Source organism: Panulirus ornatus, chromosome 9 (assembly GCF_036320965.1).
Source record: "Panulirus ornatus isolate Po-2019 chromosome 9, ASM3632096v1, whole genome shotgun sequence".
Classification (NCBI taxonomy): domain Eukaryota; kingdom Metazoa; phylum Arthropoda; class Malacostraca; order Decapoda; family Palinuridae; genus Panulirus; species Panulirus ornatus.
The window spans coordinates 27,149,891-27,165,270 of NC_092232.1; the positions used below are offsets into that span (position 1 = coordinate 27,149,891).

Consider the following 15,380-nt stretch of genomic DNA (forward strand, 5'->3'; position numbering starts at 1 on the left):
ATGGATGGGGTTGTTAGGGAGGTGAATGCAAGAGTTTTGGAAAGAGGGGCAAGTATGAAGTCTGTTGGGGATGAGAGAGCTTGGGAAGTGAGTCAGTTGTTGTTCGCTGATGATACAGCGCTGGTGGCTGATTCATGTGAGAAACTGCAGAAGCTGGTGACTGAGTTTGGTAAAAGTGTGTGAAAGAAGAAAGTTAAGAGTAAATGTGAATAAGAGCAAGGTTATTAGGTACAGTAGGGTTGAGGGTCAAGTCAATTGGGAGGTGAGTTTGAATGGAGAAAAACTGGAGGAAGTGAAGTGTTTTAGATATCTGGGAGTGGATCTGGCAGCGGATGGAACCATGGAAGCGGAAGTGGATCATAGGGTGGGGGAGGGGGCGAAAATTCTGGGAGCCTTGGAGAATGTGTGGAAGTCGAGAACATTATCTCGGAAAGCAAAAATGGGTATGTTTGAAGGAATAGTGGTTCCAACAATGTTGTATGGTTGCGAGGCGTGGACTATGGATAGAGTTGTGCGCAGGAGGATGAATGTGCTGGAAATGAGATGTTTGAGGACAATGTGTGGTGTGAGGTGGTTTGATCGAGTAAGTAACGTAAGGGTAAGAGAGATGTGTGGAAATAAAAAGAGCGTGGTTGAGAGAGCAGAAGAGGGTGTTTTGAAATGGTTTGGTCACATGGAGAGAATGAGTGAGAAAAGATTGACCAAGAGGATATATGTGTCGGAGGTGGAGGGAACGAGGAGAAGAGGGAGACCAAATTGGAGGTGGAAAGATGGAGTGAAAAAGATTTTGTGTGATCGGGGCCTGAACATGCAGGAGGGTGAAAGGAGGGCAAGGAATAGAGTGAATTGGAGCGATGTGGTATACAGGGGTTGACGTGCTGTCAGTGGATTGAATCAAGGCATGTGAAGCGTCTGGGGTAAACCATGGAAAGCTGTGTAGGTATGTATATTTGCGTGTGTGGACGTATGTATATACATGTGTATGGGGGTGGGTTGGGCCATTTCTTTCGTCTGTTTCCTTGCGCTACCTCGCAAACGCGGGAGACAGCGACAAAGCAAAAAAAAAAAGAAAAAATATATATATATATATATATATATATATATATATATATATATATATATATATATATATATATTTTTTTTTTTTTTTATACTTTGTCGCTGTCTCCCGCGTTTGCGAGGTAGCGCAAGGAAACAGACGAAAGAAATGGCCCAACCCCCCCCATACACATGTATATACATACGTCCACACACGCAAATATACATACCTACACAGCTTTCCATGGTTTACCCCAGACGCTTCACATGCCTTGATTCAATATATATATTTATTTATTATACTTTGTCGCTGTCTCCCTGGGGATAGGGGATTAAGAATACTTCCCATGTATTCCCTGCGTGTCGTAGAAAGCGACTAAAAGGGGAGGGAGGGAGGGGCTGGAAATCCTCCCCTCTCGCTTTTTTTCTTTTTTCCAAAAGAAGGAACAGAGGGGGCCAGGTGAGGATATTCCAAAAAAGGCCCAGTCCTCTGTTCCTAACGCTACCTCGCTAACACGGGAAATGGCGAATATTTTAAAAGAAAGAAAGATATATATATATATATTATATATATATATTCTGAGTACAGAATGGAGAAAAGGTGAGAACAATGGAAGTAAGGGGAGTGGGGGAGGAATGGGATGTATTTAGGGAATCAGTGATGGATTGCGCAAAAGATGCTTGTGGCATGAGAAGAGTGGGAGGTGGGTTGATTAGAAAGGGTAGTGAGTGGTGGGATTAAGAAGTAAGATTATTAGTGAAAGAGAAGAGAGAGGCATTTGGACGATTTTTGCAGGGAAAAAATGAAATTGAGTGGGAGATGTATAAAAGAAAGAGGCAGGAGGTCAAGAGAAAGGTGCAAGAGATGAAAAAGAGGGCAAATGAGAGTTGGGGTGAGAGAGTATCATTAAATTTTAGGGAGAATAAAAAGATGTTCTGGAAGGAGGTAAATAAAGTGCGTAAGACAAGGGAGCAAATGGGAACTTCAGTGAAGGGCGCAAATGGGGAGGTGATAACAAGTAGTGGTGATGTGAGAAGGAGATGGAGTGAGTATTTTGAAGGTTTGTTCAATGTGTTTGATGATAGAGTGGCAGATATAGGGTGTTTTGGTCGAAGTGGTGTGCAAAGTGAGAGGGTTAGGGAAAATGATTTGGTAGACAGAGAAGAGGTAGTAAAAGCTTTGCGGAAGATGAAAGCCGGCAAGGCAGCAGGTTTGGATGGTATTGCAGTGGAATTTATTAAAAAAGGGGGTGACTGTATTATTGACTGGTTGGTAAGGTTATTTAATGTATGTATGATTCATGGTGAGGTGCCTGCGGGTTGGCGGAAAGCGTGCATAGTGCCATCGTACAAAGGCAAAGGGGATAAGAGTGAGTGCTCAAATTACAGAGGTATAAGTTTGTTGAGTATTCCTGGTAAATTATATGGGAGGGTATTGATTGAGAGGGTGAAGGCATGTACAGAGCATCAGATTGGGGAAGAGCAGTGTGGTTTCAGAAATGTTAGAGGATGTGTGGATCAGGTGTTTGCTTTGAAGAATGTATGTGAGAAATACTTAGAAAAGCAAATGGATTTGTATGTAGCATTTATGGATCTGGAGAAGGCATATGATAGAGTTGATAGAGATGCTCTGTGGAAGGTATTAAGAATATATGGTGTGGGAGGCAAGTTGTTAGAAGCAGTGAAAAGCTTTTATCGAGGATGTAAGGCATGTGTACGTGTAGGAAGAGAGGAAAGTGATTGGTTCTCAGTGAATGTAGGTTTGCGGCAGGGGTGTGTGATGTCTCCATGGTTGCTTAATTTGTTTATGGATGGGGTTGTTAGGGAGGTAAATGCAAGAGTTTTGGAAAGAGGGGCAAGTATGAAGTCTCTTGTGGATGAGAGAGCTTGGGAAGTGAGTCAGTTGTTGTTCGCTGATGATACAGCACTGGTGGCTGATTCATGTGAGAAACTGCAGAAGCTGGTGACTGAGTTTGGTAAAGTGTGTGAAAGAAGAAAGTTAAGAGTAAATGTGAATAAGAGCAAGGTTATTAGGTACAGTAGGGTTGAGGGTCAAGTCAATTGGGAGGTAAGTTTGAATGGAGAAAAACTGGAGGAATTAAAGTGTTTTAGATATCTGGGAGTGGATCTGGCAGTGGATGGAACCATGGAAGCGGAAGTGGATCATAGGGTGGGGGAGGGGACAAAAATCCTGGGAGCCTTGAAGAATGTGTGGAAGTCGAGAACATTATCTCGGAAAGCAAAAATGGGTATGTTCGAAGGAATAGTGGTTCCAACAATGTTGTATGGTTGCGAGGCGTGGGCTATGGATAGAGTTGTGCGCAGGAGGATGGATGTGCTGGAAATGAGATGTTTGAGGACAATGTGTGGTGTGAGGTGGTTTGATCGAGTAAGTAACGTAAGGGTAAGAGAGATGTGTGGAAATAAAAAGAGAGTGGTTGAGAGAGCAGAAGAGGGTGTTTTGAAATGGTTTGGGCACATGGAGAGAACGAGTGAGGAAAGATTGACCAAGAGGATATATGTGTCGGAGGTGGAGGGAACGAGGAGAAGTGGGAGACCAAATTGGAGGTGGTAAGATGGAGTGAAAAAGATTTTGTGTGATCGGGGCCTGAACATGCAGGAGGGTGAAAGGAGGGCAAGGAATAGAGTGAATTGGATCGATGTGGTATACCAGGGTTGACGTGCTGTCAGTGGATTGAATCAGGGCATGTGAATCGTCTGGGGTAAACCATGGAAAGCTGTGTAGGTATGTATATTTGCGTGTGTGGACATATGTATATACATGTGTATGGGGGTGGGTTGGGCCATTTCCTTCATCTGTTTCCTTGCGCTACCTCGCAAACACGGGAGACAGCGACAAAGCAAAAAAAAAAAAAAAAATATTTAGATTTTTATCGAGGATGTAAGGCATGTGTAAGTGTAGGAAGAGAGGAAAGTGATGGTTCTCAGTGAATGTAGGTTTGCAGGCAGGGGTGTGTGATGTCTCCATGGTTGTTTAATTTGTTTATGGATGGGGTTGTTAGGGAGGTGAATGCAAGAGTTTTGGAAAGAGGGGCAAGTATGAAGTCTGTTCTGGATGAGAGAGCTTGGGAAGTGAGTCAGTTGTTGTTCGCTGATGATACAGCACTGGTGGCTGATTCATGTGAGAGACTGCAGAAGCTGGTGACTGAGTTTGGTAAAGTGTGTGAAAGAAGAAAGTTAAGAGTAAATGTGAATAAGAGCAAGGTTATTAGGTACAGTAGGGTTGAGGGTCAAGTCAATTGGGAGGTGAGTTTGAATGGAGAAAAACTGGAGGAATTAAAGTGTTTTAGATATCTGGGAGTGGATCTGGCAGCGGATGGAACCATGGAAGCGGAAGTGGATCATAGGGTGGGGGAGGGGGCAAAAATCCTGGGAGCCTTGAAGAATGTGTGGAAGTCGAGAACATTATCTCGGAAAGCAAAAATGGGTATGTTTGAAGGAATAGTGGTTCCAACAATGTTGTATGGTTGCGAGGCGTGGGCTATGGATAGAGTTGTGTGCAGGAGGGTAGATGTGCTGGAAATGAGATGTTTGAGGACAATGTGTGGTGTGAGGTGGTTTGATCGAGTAAGTAATGTAAGGGTAAGAGAGATGTGTGGAAATAAAAAGAGCGTGGTTGAGAGAGCAGAAGAGGGAGTTTTGAAATGGTTTGGGCACATGGAGAGAATGAGTGAGGAAAGATTGACAAAGAGGATATATGTGTCAGATGTGGAGGGAACGAGGAGAACTGGGAGACCAAATTGGAGGTGGAAAGATGGAGTGAAAAAGATTTTGAGTGATCGGGGCCTGAACATGCAGGAGGGTGAAAGGCGGGGAAGGAATAGAGCGAATTGGATCGATGTGGTATACCGGGGTTGACGTGCTGTCAGTGGATTGAATCAGGGCATGTGAAGCGTCTGGGGTAAACCATGGAAAGTTGTGTGGGGCCTGGATGTGGAAAGGGAGCTGTGGTTTCGGGCATTACTGCGTGACAGCTGGAGACTGAGTGTGAACGAATGGGGCCTTTGTTGTCTTTTCCTAGTGCTACCTCGCACACATGAGGGGGGAGGGGGATGGTATTCCATGTGTGACGAGGTGGCGAAGGGAATGAATAGGGGCAGACAGTGTGAATTGTGTGCATGGGTATATATGTATGTGTCTGTGTGTGTATATATATGTGTACATTGAGATGTATAGGTATGTGTATTTGCGTGTGTGGGCGTGTGTGTGTGTACATTGTGTATGGGGGTGGGTTGTGCCATTTCTTTCGTCTGTTTCCTTGCGCTACCTCGCAAACGCGGGAGACAGCGACAAAGCAAAATAAATATAAAAAAATTTTATTTTGCTAGGAAAAGACAATAAAGGCCACATTCGTTCACACTCAGTCTCTAGCTGCCATGTATAATGCACCGAAACCACAGCTCCCTTTCCACATCCAGGCCCCACACAACTTTTCATGGTTTACCTCAGACGCTTCACATGCCCTGGTTCAATCCACTAACAGCATGTCGACCCCAGTATACCACATTGTTCCAATTCACTCCTATTCCTTGCACGCCTTTCACCCTCCTGCATGTTCAGGCCCCGATCACTCAAAATCTTTTTCACTCCATCTTTCCACCTCCAATTTGGTCTCCCACTTTTCCTCATTCCCTCCACCTCTGACACATATATCCTCTTTGTCAATCTTTCCTCACTCATTACCTCCATGTGACCAAACCATTTCAAAACACCTTCTTCTGCTCTCGCAACCACACTCTTTTTATTACCACACATCTCTCTTACCCTTTCATTAGTTACTCCATCAATCCACCTCACACAACATATTGTCCTCAAACATGTTATTTCCAACACATCCACCCTCCTCCGCACAACCCTATCTATAGTACATGCCTCACAACCATATAACATTGTTGGAACCACTATTCCTTCAAACATACGCATTTTTGCTCTCCGAGATAACATTCTCGCCTTCCACACATTCTTCAATGCTCCCAGAACCTTCGCCCTCTCCCCCACCCTGTGAGTCACTTTTGCTTCCATGGTTCCATCCACTGCCAAATCCACTTCCAGTCATCTAAAAAACTTCACTTCCTCCAGTTTTTTTCCATTCAAACTCACCTCCCAATTTACTTGTCCCTCAACCCTACTGAACCTAATAAACTTGCTCTTATTCACATTTACTCTCAGCTTTCTTCTTTCACACACTTTATCAAAGTCAGTATATATACACATATATACACATATATATACGGATCCTCTAATTCAGGAAATGAAACAAATGTATAGCTCAGATTCTTCTTTATGAACTTGCAATGCATCTCTATAAATGTCCACTTTTCTTCTTAGATTCATATTCTGTTTTACAACAACTTTGATACATATGATACATGTGTCAGATACTAATGGATGAGATTTATTATCATATCTTTTTGATAACAGTATTCAAAATAATATATTTACTGATCAGGAATTATATACTTGTTACTGCATGTGTTATACAGTAATCACAAATATTTTTGAAGGGATTCTTTGTTATTCTCATTACGAGGAACAACTGTGGGGGTGTGAATGAACAAGTTTGGGGCTTTATCACCCCACAAGAAAATTATCTTACCTTTTACAGATTCATTTGGTTTGCAAACTGATTTACAGAGCAAATAAAGCTCTATAAACTCTAAACAAGTGGCAGGTAAATGTTTTGTCTTTGGCTCTTTGCAGGACTGTCCATACATAAAAAAAAATTAGATCTAGGCAAGTGGTATATGCTGATTCTTTACTACTTGAACAGCTGGTAAATTTTACTTTGCAATTTTCCTTTAAATTCAAAGCCTATCCACTTTGTGAACACTACCCCTGTCACATTTAAGACAGAATCATGAGCTTCCCATTTCATAACAACTGTATGAAGTGTAAGGAGTCCACTGATTGGCATTCTATCAAAATGCATAGGTTATGTCATCAAAAACCCTTAGCTGGTATTCAACCAATAACTGTATTAAATACTAAAATCTACATCTACTCAGGTGTAACACCCAGAGTGAAATATGATTTCAAAGTACAGTGACACTCGTCATTCTAGCAATTCGTTCAATTAACATTTAACAGAAAATGTCTGAACCTGAACCAAGTCCAATATCGTCAAAAAAAAAAAATCTACAGCTCTACCACCAAAGTACTTCAATAGTTCCTAACACGTGGAACACAGGCACCCGTGTTTACAAAGAACATAACCCATGTGATGGTGACCTTTGTTTGGGGCCTGAATCACAACCTGTTTGCGCCCCCCCAGCTGACGACCTTATCCCAACCCTACACACACAATGATATCCCCCATTTACAACTGCATTACCAGCGTTATTTCGCTATCTACCTTCGATCATATCCTGTGGTGTGAAGGGAGCTTCTTCCCTTGCAGTAGGGAAGCAATACCTTGCCTTCACTCCTCCCAGGTAGGTGGAGTTTGTTTACAAGACCAGCCAGTGATAGTCAGCGTCGTCGTCGTCACGGGATCACAAATCTCTTCCCCACTCCCATGACAATAACAGAATACATTTGTGCTCTTGACAGTACATATGTTAATCTTGTCCGTTCTAGTCTGTGTTATTTTAATCTTAAACTCTTAGACTGAAGAGGCCATTAGAGGATATAGTTTATATCTACATTCACCAGTTTTCATTTGACAGTGTTAAAAGATATTGTCGTAATAAACATGTTCGGTAAGCTTCCTTGACTTATGACGTCATTTATAAGGCAGATTCCTATTGGCTACAATGAGTAACTATTACTTTTGCTTTCTTTTGAATTTAAACTAATTTCCGTGCTGTATACACAGGAGAGAGGAAGAGGGCCTGAGGTCACTTAAGATTAACTGACTACTCTATGGGACATGATCTCGGCAATGACCACACGTCTTTACAACATTAGTCTAACCATTTGAGTTTCACAGCCAAAGCAACGACATCCTATTTTCACAACCTTGACACTGAGTCGATGTGTTTCTTTACAATCCATATCGCGGATGGTGGAACAAGGTAGGTTGACAGAATCAGAAGGCACTTTTGATGGACAAAAAGGGATTTATTATTCAGAGGAAAAATATTTGCTGAATAGTTACCAAGAATCGTAAGTGTTAAGATTTCACTTTCCTTGATTTCGTCTGTTCTTTTTGTTTTCATGGTTGTTCGCCGTTTCAAGCGTTAGCAAGGTAGCGCCTAAGAAACATTCAAGGGAAAGGCCACATCTGCTCATGTCCAATGTCTACATGTCATGTGTAATGCACCGAAACTACAAACCTCTACCACGACTAGACTCCACAGACCTTTCTTTGGTTTCCCCTGGCTTCTTATTCCTTGATTCAGTCCAGAACAGCACGTCGCCCCCTGTCTATCGCATTCCTCCAATTCACTGTACAGATCCAATGGACGTTCTTCTCCCTCCTACATGTCTAGGTTCAGAGGCACTCAAAATCTTTTCCATTCCATCCATCCATCTACAATGCGGTCTTCCCTTTCCCATTGTCTCTCCCACTTCTGACACTTATATCCTCTTCGTCAACCTCTCGTCACTCATTCTCTTCATCTCCATATGTTCAAACTGTTTCAGTAAACCCTCTTCAACTTTTATCCATACTCTTATCACCAAACCTCTATTATACCCTAATATAACTTTCTCGTTCAACCCTCCTCACACCACATACTGTCCTCAAACATTTCATTTTCAACCAATCCACCGTTATTCGTGTATATATATATATATATATATATATATATATATATATATATATATATATATATATATATATATATATATATATATATATATATATATCTCATGTCTCGCATCCACACAACATCGGCGGGACTACTATACTTCAAACATACCTATTATCACTCTCTCAGATAGTGACTTCTTCCATACATTCATCAATGCTCCCAAAACATTCGCCTCGTCACCAACCCCATAATTCACTTCTGCTTCCATCGTTCAACTTGCTGCCATCTTTACTCCCATTTCCTTCGAGTTTTTTCAATTCAAAATGAAACCCCCAACTAACCAGTCTGTTTCCACTGATGAGTTTAATAACCTTGCTTTAATACGTTTACTCTCAACTTCATCCAACCTCTTTCTCGAATCTGCCACAGCAGTGTCATCAGGAAACAAAAAAACTGACGTCTCCGAAGCTTCCCTACCCAAACAGACTGCAAACCTGCCCGTCTATCTAAGATCCTTGCATTTACCTCCCTCACCACCCGATCCATGAACAAATGAAACATCCATGGTAACATCACACACCCCTGCCACACAACGACCTTCACCTGCTGCAACTACTCGATCATTTATAATTATCATTATCAAAAGTTCATTTATTCTCATTATAATCCTGGCTCCTTAAGGCTTGAAGACCTAAAATAGTTATATCCCATGTGTTTATGATATTCTTATATGCTTAGGGATGTGATAAATGCTTATACCTACGTAAATGTGATCTCTTTAAATTAATGTTTTATTACTGTCTGTGAATATGCACTAAACAAATTTCATAGAACTTACGTAACCAATGAATTATCATTATTATTCTTATCATTATTCTTCTTATTATTATCATTATCATTATCATTATTATTATAATACTTAATACATCTATTATACTTAAGCGCTGTTTCCCGCTTTAGCGAGGTAGCGTAAGGAAACAGACGAAGAATGACCCAACCATTCATACACACACACACACACACACACACACACACACACACACACACACACATATATATATATATATATATATATATATATATATATATATATATATATATATATATATATATATATATATATGTGAAGGGGTGAAGGTTCTGGGAGCGTTGAAGAATGTGTGGAAGGCGAGAACGTTAACTCGGAGCAAAAATGGGTATGTCTGAAGGAATAGTGGTTCCAACAATGTTGTATGGTTGCGATGCATGGGATATAGATAAGGTTGTGCAGAGGAGGGCAGATTTGTTGGAAATGAAATATTTGAGGACAATATGTGGTGTGAGGTGGTTTGAGCGAGTAAGTAATGAAAGGGTAAGAGAGATGTGTGGTAATAGAAAGAGTATGGTTGCGAGAGCAGAAGAGGCTGTTTTGAAATGGTTTGCTCACAAGGAGAGAATGAGAGAGGAAAGATTGACAAAGAGGATATATGTGTCAGATGTAGAGGGAACGAGAAGTGGGAGACCAAATTGGAGGTGGAAGGATGGAGTGAAAAAGATTTTGAGCGATCGGGGCCTGAATATGTAGGAGGGTGAAAGGCGTGCAAAGAATAGAGTGAATTGGAACGATGTGGTATACCGGGGTCGACGTGCTGTCAATGGATTGAACAAGGACATGTGAAGCGTCTGGGGTAAACCATGGAAAGTTGTGTGGGGCCTGGATGTGGAAAGGGAGCTGTGGTTTCGGTGCATTACACATGACAGCTAGAGACTGAGTGTGAACGAATGTGGCCTTTGTTGTCTTTTCCTAGCGCTACCTCGCGCACGTGCGGGGGAGGGGGTTGTTATTTCATGTGTAGCGGGGTGGCAACGGGAATAAATAAAGGCAGCATGTATGAATATGTACATGTGTATATATGTATATGTCTGTGTATGTATATGTATGTATACGTTGAAATGTAGAGGTATGTATATGTGCGTGTGTGGACGTTTATGCATATACATGTGTATGTGGGTGGGTTGGGCCATTCTTTCGTCTGTTTCCTTGCGCTACTTCGCTAACGAGGGAGACAGTGACAAAGTATGATAATATGTGACCAAACCATTCCAATACAACCTCTTCTGCTCTCTCAACCACACTCTTTTTATTACCACACATCTCTCTTACTCCTTCATTACTTACTCGATCGAACCACCTCACACCACATATTGATCTCAATATCTCGGAAAGCAAAAATGGGTATGTTTGAAGGAATAGTGGTTCCAACAATGTTGTATGGTTGCGAGGCGTGGGCTATGGATAGAGTTGTGCGCAGGAGGATGGATGTGCTGGAAATGAGATGTTTGAGGACAATGTGTGGTGTGAGGTGGTTTGATCGAGTAAGTAATGTAAGGGTAAGAGAGATGTGTGGAAATAAAAAGAGCGTGGTTGAGAGAGCAGAAGAGGGTGTTTTGAAATGGTTTGGGAACATGGAGAGAATGAGTGAGGAAAGATTGACCAAGAGGATATATGTGTCGGAGGTGGAGGGAACGAGGAGAAGTGGGAGACCAAATTGGAGGTGGAAAGATGGAGTGAAAAAGATTTTGAGTGATCGGGGCCTGAACATGCAGGAGGGTGAAAGGCGGACAAGGAATAGAGTGAATTGGATCGATGTGGTATACCGGGGTTGACGTGCTGTCAGTGGATTGAATCAGGGCATGTGAAGCGTCTGGGGTAAACCATAGAAAGCTGTGTGGAGCCTGGATGTGCAAAGGGAGCTGTGGTTTCGGGCATTATTGCATGACAGCTAGAGACTGAGTGTGAACGAATGAGGCCTTTGTTGTCTTTTCCTAGCACTACCCCGCACACATGAGGGGGAGGGGGATGGTATTCCATGTGTGGTGAGGTGGCGATGGGAATGAATAAAGGCAGACAGTGTGAATTGTGTGCATGGGTATATATGTATGTGTCTGTGTGTGTATATATATGTGTACATTGAGATGTATAGGTATGTATATTTGCGTGTGTGGACGTGTGTGTATATACATGTGTATGGGGGTGGGTTGGGCCATTTCTTTCGTCTGTTTCCTTGCGTTACCTCGCAAACGCGGGAGACAGCGACAAAGCAAAATAAATAAATAAATAATAAATAAATAAATATATAAATAAATAAATGAATATATACATACATATATATATATATATATATATATATATATATATATATATATATATATATATATATATATATATATATATATATATATATATAGCCACACTTGAGTCCCGCCGTCCAACAGTTGGTGTTGGACGGCGGGACTCAAGTGTGATGTTGGGATTTAAATAACTTTAAGTACTGGCACCTAATGAGGTGGACTGTCGCCACGAAACATGTCGTGCCTCATGTATTGAAAAAAGTACGTAAATGAAATTGTATGAAATCCTACTGAAGTGTAATTTCACCTTCACACTATCATCATGGACAAGTGTGATCATATATATATATATATATATATATATATATATATATATATATATATATATATATATATACTCAGCTTACGACAGATACACTCTACTAATGGTGATAATAATAATAATAATAATAATAATAATAATAATAATAATAATAATAATAATAATAATAATAATAATAACGATAATAATAATAATAATAATAACAATAATAATAATAATAATAATAATAATATTAATAATAATAATAATAATAATAATAATAATAATAATAATCATAATAATATTTTATTGGTTACGTAAATTTCATATCCACACACACACACACACACACACACACATTCCCCATTTCCCGCGTCAGCGAGGTTGCGTGAAGAACAGAGGAATGAGACTTAGAGGGAATATCCCCTCTTGACCTCTTTCTCTGTTCGTTCTTTTGGAACAATAAAAAATGGGAAGGGAGGATTCCCCCACCCCCTCTCTCACTCCCCTTATAGTCGCCGCCTACGACACGCAGGGAATACGTGGGAAGTATTTTTTCTCTCCTATCTCCAGGGATAATATATATATATATATATATATATATATATATATATATATATATATATATATATATATATATATATATATATATATATATATATATATATATATCATCATCATCAGCGAACAACAACTGACTCACTTCCCAAGCTCTCTCATCCCCAACAGACTTCATCCTTGCCCCTCTTTCCAAAACTCTTGCATTCACCTCCCTAACAACCCCATCCATAAACAAATTAAACAACCATGGAGACATCACACACCCCTGCCGCAGACCTACATTCACTGAGAACCAATCACTTTCCTCTCTTCCTACACGTACACATGCCTTACATCCTCGACAAAAACTGATACAGCGCTGGTGGCTGATTCATGTGAGAAACTGCAGAAGCTGGTGACTGAGTTTGGTAAAGTGTGTGAAAGAAGAAAGTTAAGAGTAAATGTGAATAAGAGCAAGGTTATTAGGTACAGTAGGGTTGAGGGTCAAGTCAACTGGGAGGTGAGTTTGAATGGAGAAAAACTGAAGGAAGTGAAGTGTTTTAGATATCTGGGAGTGGATCTGGCAGCGGATGGAAACATGGAAGCGGAAGTGGATCATAGGGTGGGGGAGGGGGCGAAAATTCTGGGAGCCTTGAAGAATGTGTGGAAGTCGAGAACATTATCTCGGAAAGCAAAAATGGGTATGTTTGAAGGAATAGTGGTTCCAACAATGTTGTATGGTTGCGAGGCGTGGACTATGGATAGAGTTGTGCGCAGGAGGATGGATGTGCTGGAAATGAGATGTTTGAGGACAATGTGTGGTGTGAGGTGGTTTGATCGAGTAAGTAACGTAAGGGTAAGAGAGATGTGTGGAAATAAAAAGAGCGTGGTTGAGAGAGCAGAAGAGGGTGTTTTGAAATGGTTTGGTCACATGGAGAGAATGAGTGAGGAAAGATTGACCAAGAGGATATATGTGTCGGAGGTGGAGGGAACGAGAAGAAGAGGGAGACCAAATTGGAGGTGGAAAGATGGAGTGAAAAAGATTTTGTGTGATCGGGGCCTGAACATGCAGGAGGGTGAAAGGAGGGCAAGGAATAGAGTGAATTGGAGCGATGTGGTATACCGGGGTTGACGTGCTGTCAGTGGATTGAATCAAGGCATGTGAAGCGTCTGGGGTAAACCATGGAAAGCTGTGTAGGTATGTATATTTGCGTGTGTGGACGCATGTATATACATGTGTATGGGGGTGGGTTGGGCCATCTCTTTCGTCTGTTTCCTTGCGCTACCTCGCAAACGCGGGAGACAGCGACAAACAAAAAAAAAAAAAAAAAAAAAAAATATATATATATATATATATATATATATATATTTTTTTTTTTATACTTTGTCGCTGTCTCCCGCGTTTGCGAGGTAGCGCAAGGAAACAGACGAAAGAAATGGCCCACCCCCCCCCCCACACATGTACATACACACGTCCACACACGCAAATATACATACCTACACAGCTTTCCATGGTTTACCCCAGACGCTTCACATGTCTTGATTCAATCCACTGACAGCACGTCAACCCCTGTATACCACATCGCTCCAATTCACTCTATTCCTTGCCCTCCTTTCACCCTCCTGCATGTTCAGGCCCCGATCACACAAAATCTTTTTCACTCCATCTTTCCACCTCCAATTTGGTCTCCCTCTTCTCCTCGTTCCCTCCACCTCCGACACATATATCCTCTTGGTCAATCTTTCCTCACTCATTCTCTCCATGTGCCCAAACCATTTCAAAACACCCTCTTCTGCTCTCTCAACCACGCTCTTTTTATTTCCACACATCTCTCTTACCCTTACGTTACTTACTCGATCAAACCACCTCACACCACACATTGTCCTCAAACATCTCATTTCCAGCACATCCATCCTCCTGCGCACAACTCTATCCATAGCCCACGCCTCGCAACCATACAACATTGTTGGAACCACTATTCCTTCAAACATACCCATTTTTGCTTTCCGAGATAATGTTCTCGACTTCCACACATTTTTCAAGGCTCCCAAAATTTTCGCCCCCTCCCCCACCCTATGATCCACTTCCGCTTCCATGGTTCCATCCGCTGCCAGATCCACTCCCAGATATCTAAAACACTTCACTTCCTCCAGTTTTTCTCCATTCAAACTCACCTCCCAATTGACTTGACCCTCAACCCTACTGTACCTAATAACCTTGCTCTTATTCACATTTACTCTTAACTTTCTTCTTCCACACACTTTACCAAACTCAGTCACCAGCTTCTGCAGTTTCTCACATGAATCAGCCACCAGCGCTGTATCATCAGCGAACAACAACTGACTCACTTCCCAAGCTCTCTCATCCCCAACAGACTTCATACTAAACCCGGGGAAGTAAAGTGCTTGATTCTGGGAGAAAAGGGTTTGGCAGCGGATGGAACCATGGAAGCGGGAAGTGAATCAAAAAGGGGGGGGGAGGGGGGCCCAAAAACCCCGGGGGCCCTTTAAGAATGTGTGGAAGTCGAGAACATTATCTCGGAAAGCAAAAATGGGATGGGTTTTAAAAAATTAGTGGTTCCAACAATTTGTATGTTGCGAGGCGTGGGGTTTGGGGTTTGGTTTTGCGCAGGAGGGTGGGTGTGCTGGAAATGAGATGTTTGGGGGGCAATGTT

The 15,380-nt window shown here is 41.6% G+C and overlaps 1 protein-coding gene across 3 annotated transcripts in view; it reads right to left on the minus strand.

The window, feature by feature from the left end:
* Start1 (Steroidogenic acute regulatory protein-like) overlaps nt 1-7,716 on the minus strand; it is a 205,624-nt gene extending 197,908 nt beyond the window's left edge. The window contains exon 1 of one of the 3 annotated variants that reach the window (XM_071664913.1): nt 7,412-7,716. The gene's annotated coding sequence lies outside the window, so the exon portion shown is untranslated. The remainder of the gene's footprint in view (nt 1-7,411) is intronic. The other 2 variants (XM_071664911.1, XM_071664912.1) reach the window with 2 other exon arrangements.
* Between the last annotated feature and the right edge of the window lie 7,664 nt (nt 7,717-15,380).